At 41.4% G+C, this 8,833-nt stretch overlaps 1 long non-coding RNA gene across 3 annotated transcripts in view; it reads left to right on the top strand.

Moving 5' to 3' along the window:
- The window catches only part of LOC105295324, a 6,378-nt gene extending 1,971 nt beyond the window's left edge, over positions 1-4,407 (top strand). For 2 of the 3 annotated variants that reach the window (XR_896148.2, XR_002781513.1), the window contains exons 2-3: positions 1,793-1,880; positions 3,958-4,407. This is a non-coding gene — a long non-coding RNA (uncharacterized LOC105295324). Of the gene's footprint in view, positions 1-54; positions 174-1,792; positions 1,881-3,957 lie in introns of those variants that run through there. The other variant, XR_002781512.1, reaches the window with a different exon arrangement.
- The last annotated feature ends 4,426 nt before the right edge of the window (positions 4,408-8,833 follow it).

Here is an 8,833-nt window from a genome sequence, read left to right as displayed (position 1 = left end):
GCGAGGTCACGGTTTTTTCCTGCGGCTGCCTCACTGCCAGGTCATTGTGAATTGGCTGTAACCCCTACTGCGGGCTGAAGCTCCTGTCTGCAGCCCTCTCCAGATCTCTCTCTGTTTCTGGTGTGCACTAACTCGTCATCAGGTGACAGCTCCCTAGCATTTTAAGCCACCAGGTAGTGTACTGTTCACGGCTGCTTTTTCTAAATCCTACCCTTGACTTTGTAAATGCTGCCTTTGTAAAATGTGCTTAAATTTTTAAGTGTGCTGCCACCTGGGTCCTGCCGAGCGGTAGGTAAAAAGTTGTTTATTGAGTAAAAGACCTAAAATAATAGGTCTTTGTTTACTGAGTAAAAGACCTAAAATAATAACCAATCATAGGGGATTTGTTTAACATATTATAGTGTGTCTATAAGACGCAATAATATGTAGCCATCGAATCCAAGTTTTTAAAAAAATATTTAATGACAAAAGAAAACATTTATGGTAAAATATTCAGGATTGCCCAATTTTATAAACTAAAGTGTGTCTATGTGTGAGCATGTAGAAAAAAATCTAGAAGTTAACGTAAGTTCTATATAGTGGCTGATTTTAAATTAATTCATGCTTTTTATGCTTCCCAAATTAAAAAATAAAAAAGTTAAGTTTTGTAAGAATAAAATCAACATATTTCATAATTTTTATATTATTAAAATTAGTTTTCAACCTAATGTCATGAAAGTCAATTATATTAATACCAAAAGAGTTACTTTGGGCAGATATTCTTTCCTATTTGTATATTGTTATGATGTCTGTAATTTGCTTTAAATTGCTTCAGCATAGATAGATGTGAGAAGGAGAGAGAGAGAATGTGTGTGTGTGTGTGTGTTAGTCTGAGCTACTCTCTAGGGACTGTCACTTGTCCTAATGAACAATTCGCACCCCAGAGGTGATCAGCCAGCATTTAATCAGAAAGGTCATACCCAAAAGGCAGCTGCTACAGCATTTAAGTTGTCTACATCTTAATCACTACCAGAGACTTTATTAATTAACATAATGAATGTCAGAAATGGGGCTTCATGAATGAATTTTATGTCTTGTTAATCCGCATAATAGATGTTGGAAATAGGCTCTTCTTAGTGAAGTGAGAGGTTCCCCAGATATGTGGACTGGCTCTAATATTTTAGAGACAGTTGCCACCCAATAGCTCGTTCTCCTGGGGATGACACTTGAGGTTTGATACTTGAATGGGCCTGTGTGGAGCCACAGAGTGGGATGGTTCTGGTTGTGGTCCTTGGACAACAAGGGCAGCAGAATCCTGCCTCTGGAATACTGTGGCACCTGCCCCTGGTTAATGTTCCACGCAATGAAACATTAAAAATCAAAAGCGGTTCTATGATCTGTTTTGTGCCTACTTACCAGTAAGAGTTTGTTTAATTGATATCTATACATATGGCATTTGTACATGCTGGTCTGAGATTTGCTTTCGTAAAAACTTGATAGGTTTGGGGAGAGTAGCTTACTCCTTCCCTCTAAATTTTTTTGGTTTGGCCAAGACAATAAACCCGAGAATCTTGGATGACCAAAGTAGCTTGAGTCCATTTGCAACATAGAGCATTTGGACTCTAAGGCACAGATATTCTCTAGGGAGGTATTGGGATACTATGACTTGCAAAATAGCTATTGGAGGATCAAATCAGGATGGAAAACACTCTTTGACCAGTTGAAATAGCTAAAGGATATTCAGCAGAATGAGATGTTCACAAAATCCCAAAAAGTTAGCCCTTGTTGTTCATTGCGCCCTGTGTCTTTGCAGAGTTCCTGGCACCTATCTGCTTCTAAAACCAGGATGTTGCAAGTAGAGAATAGATCACATCCCTAGTTGGGTGGGAGCATCCCAGAAGGTAAGCATCTGGAGGAGGACGGAGGACCCTCCCAGGTCAGAAGAGGAGCAGAATGGTTCTTTAAAATAATTTCAGGGCTGAAAGGGAAATCATGGCCTCTTCCAAGTATCCTTGGGTCTCTCTAGGTGATAGCACATAGACCTAAGTCACCCAAGGCCTTGGTGCCTTCTGGAATTAAGAAGTAAAACATTAGGAGTTGTGAGAACTTTGAATATATTTGCACACTGAGCTTGCTTAGGGTTTCTTACAGTCATCTGTACCCTTGTAATGTGCATCAATTATGAAGTCACATATAAATAATATTTTTGTTTACTAAAGTTCTGCTTTTGTTCTAAACCTATTGAGGCAGCTGAATAATATTGCCTGTATTGCAAAGAGGTTAATTCACTTATTATTTAACGATACATTTTTATCAGCTCCCTTAAACTGATAAACCTTGAGATGCAGTTCTGTTCCAAAAGGCATCATGTGACCAGCTCATCGAATAAACAAGACTTTACTTTTTCTCTAAACGTCTCTGCTGACTTGTCTTTTCCTGCTCCTGGATGAAACTTTGGGCAGCTCTCATGGCTTTTCCAATCACTCTCAGGCGTTAACACATTGTCTATTTTCCAGGCATTAATAAACCCAGTTGTGTTAAAAGCGAACTTCAATCTTTTGTCCAGTTTAAAGCCTCTCCTCTCCCACAGGCGGTAGATTAGCAGTGGGAAAAAGGGGGTGCGGTTGGATTTTTCACTATTCCTCATTCTTCTACTTTTTCTCCTCTACTCTGTCGCTCTGGCTCCTTCTGGTTTAGGGCTAGAAAGGGAGGGAGAGTAAGATGCAGAAAAATACCAGTGTAGATTATCACAGCATCCTGTAGTCTCCATTGGTTCCCCCTGGGCAGGGCCAGTGGATAAATACTTACAGGGCTCTTTCTTGGGTTCTTCAGAGACCTCCTTCTGGGGCCCTTCTGCTTCTGCTCCTTGCTGTGGCACTTTCCCAGGACAGTCTCTGACCCTCAGTGGCTCCCTCCACACCTCTTCTGGTGGGATCACCTTGTTCCTTCAGATGGCCCGAGCCCTCTTCCCTTCTGAGCTATCCATCGCTAACACCTGGGAAGCATATGTGCATCTTTACCCCTCCATACTCTTCAAGCGCAGGACGGTTTCAATGCAGCTCTCTTCACTCTGCCACCAGTGGCTCCTCTGGCCAGCCAGCTGCTCACATTTTGACAGTTTCAGGTACAGACAGATCAGCTCCAGACTCTGTCCTTCAAGCACCAGAGTATACCTATCAAGCTCTCTGGGACCTGAAACCCATCTCATGTGGGTTAGGATGCAAACAGCTTCCCACACCCTTCCTACTTTCCACTGGGAAGAGAGCAGAAATGTCACAGTCCATCAAGTAGTTTTCTAAAAAAACTTCCCACTAACTAATCTCTGTGACAAATCCTCCAGCCTACCCCAATGTGACGAGTAAAGAACTTTAACACCTGCCTCATATTTCTTAGCACATCCTACATAGGTGGTCTTGTTCTATTGTTCTCAGCCAACACTCTGCTATGAGTGGGAAAGTCATATGTAACCTCCTGTAACTCTACACGCACCCAGAAACAGTTCTGGTTAAAGTGAAACATTCCAGCAGAGTCATGATAATTAAGATTCTCCTGCAATAGAAGTGGTAATGCCTGCTCTCAAAATCTATCAGGCCAACATCATCATATTCCCTGAGATTCACTATGACGAATTTGGAGACTTAAATCAAACACATTAAATACTCAGGGTTATTTATCTTTTGGGAATTCCTTTGAGACCTCCATTTTTCATTGATAGCCGGATGGTTTCTGTCAATATCCCAGGCAAAGTCGGAGCTATACCAGCTGTCTCCAGAGTCTCTTTGTCTGAGACCCATGTCAGGACAGAATGGGCAACTCCCTGAATAGTTTTTATAGGACTATGATCTAATTCCATGGCTTTCATTGAAGGTCAATATAATGAGCCACCACACACAACTTCCTTTTAGCTATACTAGACATATACTAGGAAAAAAGCAAATACAATGGAGAAATAATCAACTACCTTTCATCTTCCCACAGATATCTAAGTCGTAAGATAAAGCTGGCAATTCCGAGGATCCCATGGAAGAGTGGAAGAGTGCAGAAGCACCAGCATTGCCTTACAACTCTCGTGACAACAAAAGAATGTGTGATAAGGAGGCACAAAACTGAAAACTGGCACGTTGCAGGTGGTTGTTCAGCCTCATTTTGGGACACATCCTATTGCAAGTAGATAGCAGAACAATTTTTTTCTGGAGGTTGTGATAACTGCATCTGGGCCAGAATGAAAGCAGAAACAATTGGAAATACTTAGTTTAATTGCCAAGAACAAGAAGAGCAATTGTAACAGCAGTAGAAAGTAGCCTTTGAGTAAATATTCTCCCTGTGCCCCTATGTGCCCCTGCCAGCCTCCGTCACAATCTTCACAGCCCATAGCAGCGTTTCTCAAACTTTTATTTATTACAGCCCAATAAAGAGTGTTTTAAGACATTTTTTCCTAATCTCCTCCTTCTGTGAGAACTTAATACCACAGATATATCTGTTTATGTGCTTACTGTGTATATATGTATATCTATATCTATATCTATATCTATATCTATCTATGCTTGATACATAAAAAGAATGATTTTCATCCTCTGTAATCATTTCCTAGGACTGCCTTAGAAAGAACCACAAACTGGGTAACTTAAAACAACACAAATTTATTCTCTTACGGATTTGGAGACTAGAAGTCCAAAATTAAAGCACTGACAGGGCTGTGCGCCTCCTAAAAGCTCTGGAGGAGGATCCTTCTTTGCTTCTTCTAGCTCTGGTGGCCCCAGGCATTCCTTGGCTTGTGGCCGTGTAACTCCAGTCTCCACCTCAGTCCTCACGTAGCCTTCTTTCTGTGTCTGTCTCTCCTTTTCTGCCTTTTATGAGGACACTCATTGGATTCAAGGCATAGCCTCATCCAGTATGATCTTATCTCATGCTTTACCTTAATCAGATCTGCAAAGACCCTATTTCCAAATAGAATCATTCTGAGATTCCAAGTGGATATGAATTTTGGGGGATACTATTAAACCACTACAGATCCCAAGAAACAATTTTTTTTTGCCCTTTTGGAGTTGATATTATCTTGGTTGAGAATGTGTAGCCTAGAGAATAAATATTCAAAGGCCAACCAGAAGCTAAATCTGACTTACTTGGAGGAGTGAAGCTTGCCATCTCTCTGAAGAGCTCCTACAAATCCTCTTTCGGTGAGTTTTGTAGTTCTCTGCTGAGGGATGCCATGCTCCCCGGAGGAAAGTCACGGCACTATCAGTCCTTCCTACGCCGCTCACCTAGCTTCTGAAGCATTCCGTAATTCCTCTCCACTTCAACTGCATCCTCTGTAAAGTGGAGAGAATAAGAGCATCTGCCTCCTAGAGGTGATTTTGGCGTTAATTCGGGTTATTCACAAAGAGGAGTTAACTCCGTGCTTACAAGAGAAAACATGCTCAATAACTTATTAGTAGTTGTTTTTACTATCATTCTTTTTTTTCCCTTCTCTATGTCTTCTCCAAGAGATGGTGCTTCCAGTTCTTCCTCTGTCCAGTTTTGTGATCCAATTCCTCTCTCTGGCAATGAGTTTTGAGGCTTCTTTTCTGGCTGTCTCGCCCATGATTCCCATTAATGACAGCTGATCTGATCTTTATAAACTTCAGTTTCACTTCTCATCAGACAATCATGAAAACACCTGTCCTTAGCCCACCGAGGAAGCCTTACGATAAGCAGGAAAGCCATGCGCAAGGGAGGGCCAGTCCATCAATGTCGTGAGCCAACCATGTCACGAAAAACCTGGCTGCATGGGCCAGCGCTGGTACATTCCCCTGAGGGCTTGTCCGTGTGTCTCCTCTTCTGGAAAGGTAAGGAATCTATGCATTAGCTTTTCTGAGAAAATGTCATATGCTTGCAAATAATCTGTATTTCAGAATATTCAACTCTGCATGTTTCTAATTTTAGGCTTTTTCTCTTTTATCTTTATTCTATGGGTAAAACTCCACTGCAGAAATAAAGGTGGAGAGAGTACCCTTAACTCCATCAGCCTCAGAGGGGTTTCAGTCAAGTGGTTACTTTCACAGGACAGAACACTCTCTCTTGTGGTTTTGATTTTAGCTCTGATAAGCAAGTTGAGTTTTGTCTTCGCAATTCCATCCTCTTCTTCCAAGTTGCACCCAGAGTTCTTGGACACATAGTATTGTGTTTATGATCATTTAACAATTTAAACAATTTTGGTTTTACATACTCCTTGGCAGAGCTAAACATGTGTAGGGACTTGAATGATGTTTAGGGACCATGGCTTAAAGGATATGCTGATTATTCTCTCCTCCAGATAATCTATCACATATCCTTGAGTCATACTACATCAAAGAGACCCAAGAAGGGGGCTGCCCTGCCCCAATGCATGCAAAGTTAGCTTTACTGAATTACTTCTCGATTTGATGCCTTCGGCCTCTGTTGGGGTCCTAGGAACCAAGCCCTAGGAAGCTTCTCTTTCTGCCCGTTAAAGAGCAATGCTGACGGTGTCATGCTTTCCTTCCCCGGTGTCCTCTTGGGAAATTTCTTCACCAAGAAGATCAGCGCTTCTCTTGAAGGATGGGTTTGTGTTTTGCCTCTTGGATGTTGAGAATTGTATAGATCTCCATGCTTCTTTTCTTGTATTGGAAGCTGAAAAACTTAGAACCAGTTGGTGGGTCACTATAACCAGGCTGAAGACACCCCTTCCCCCCAACTCATTCCTGTCCCTTTCCTTGTATTCTTTGTCCTTCTGCACCATTTAAAATTTTTGTTCTTTTGTTGTGTTTTAGTCCTCCTTGTAAGCTCCCTCATATCCTTTCTGGAATAAAATGGGAACACATTTTTGAGTGAATAGATATTTAGCTGGGAGAGGAATTAGACTAATTCTGTGTGATCCCTTTAGGCAAAATAAGGATTCCCTCCCTCCATGCCTTTCTCTTTCCCTCCTTTCTTCCTTCCCTCTTCCTAATTATTCAATAGATATCTAACATATGCCAACTAAAAAATATCAAGAACTGAACTAGGAGGCTGAGGAAGATAGAGGAGGCAGCTTTTAACTATTTAAGAACAGAATTTGTAACACTCACACCTGCCCAAAGATAAACAGTTACCACTTGCACCAGAGCTTCATAATTGACAAAGTGCTTCTACACACATGTGACTTAGTTTTGCCTTCACAGCGCTGATTAATAGTAGGTAGTATCTTCATTGGTAAAGAACCTGAACTTCATTTTTCTTCTTAGCTTTAACAAGAATCTCAGCCAAGGTAACTCAGCTGCTAAAAGCAGGAGATAGGAATTGGTTCCTGGTTTTCTGGTTTTGGACTCTTGTATGTCTTTCCGTGACCTGATACTACCTACCACCTAACCCCTCTGCCTCCTCCCCCTCCACGCATGCTCCCTGTGTGGTGGGCATACTCTATCACTCTGAATATGCTCCATTTCACTCTGACATCATTTTTACCCAGAACGTGCATATCATATCACAGTGTCATGTCTGTTTTTATTCTCTGTGATTTAAAAGCCATCGGCAATATGCCAAAAACATTTCTGCTTTCATGCTTCAAAGCTTTGCTTCAGGAGATAGAGTCTTTCATTCAGGGGCCATATGAATGCTGGTTGGAAAGTAGCGGGGCCTGTGTGCCTGTCATTCAACACTCTATCAGATTCAGCACATAGTTTTTGAGTCACCACACACCACCACCTCTACCTGGGAGGTGAGCTCTAGTTTGCTCTTAGTGTGTGCGCCTTCTGTAGGGTATCTTAGGGAGAACAGAATGGTGTATTCTGGAACAGAGCTAGTGCTTCTCACAGCATGCCTCACCAGCAACTGTTAAAGCGCTTGCCTCTCCAAAACCAATATAAACTTGGACAGTATTATTATTTTGGGGTGGTGGTTAGGGGAGACTCCTCACCATGTCCTTATTTAGCATGAGGAAGTATACATTTCTAGCATACTGATTTATTTAAACAAGGAATACCGAGTCATTCCTTGTTATCCTTCCTAAAACTCATTTTATCTTGCTGAAATTCCTCAAAACTTATGGCTTATGAATGGTACTCTTCCTTAGCTTCCGGAAAGATGAGATTTCTCCCTATTTTTATAGTTCTTTGGTCATTACAATAGGGCTCTTGAATATTTAGTATATCAGGCAGGGTAAGTCAGGTTGTGCCGTAGTAAGAATACATCTCAAGAAAACCCCACAGAATTTTATTCCTTGCCTGGGTCCACTGTGGATCAGCTGAGGCCTCTACTCCTTGTCGTCTTCACTGTGGGACCCAGGCTGATGGAACAGCCACTACCTAAGTGGAGCTGGTTGCTGTGGCAGTTGGGAAAAGACCATCTTAACTAGACCCTAAAACCTCAACCCTAAAGCAAGTCACTCGGCTACACCTCACTTCAAGGAGCAGGGCAAGTGCAAACCAGCCATGTGCTTGTGATATTTGGTGCATCGAATTAGATCCCTGTTCTATGTTTTAATCTTATCTGGAAATTTCAGCGTTTCTACTTTAGGCAAAAACCGGGTAAAGTTTTATTAGGGTTTTGGAACCTAGAGACTAAATTCGCCACTTGCTGCCTTGTACTTTTGGATAGGTCCCTTACCCTTCTTCTGAGTCCAGTTCCCCTATCTTAACATTTCAGTCCGCTGGCCTGGCTACCTCCATAGGAATGTGTGAATTTATGAATGAAACACTACATATCACAATATTTTGAAATGTGAAAAAAGCTTTATAGATAAAGATTATTTATATCATCGCTGTATGTCTCTTTTGGGTAGAATAATAATTCTAATTCATATCACTTAGATCAAAGATGAAACATGAAGATGGTACCTTTCTCTGCAAATGATTACATCACTTCTACTCAAATATCAAGA

The sequence above is a fragment of the Pteropus vampyrus genome, unplaced genomic scaffold (assembly GCF_000151845.1).
Source record: "Pteropus vampyrus isolate Shadow unplaced genomic scaffold, Pvam_2.0 Scaffold103, whole genome shotgun sequence".
Taxonomy (NCBI): Eukaryota; Metazoa; Chordata; class Mammalia; order Chiroptera; family Pteropodidae; genus Pteropus; species Pteropus vampyrus.
This window is presented reverse-complemented; position numbering and strand designations above follow the sequence as displayed.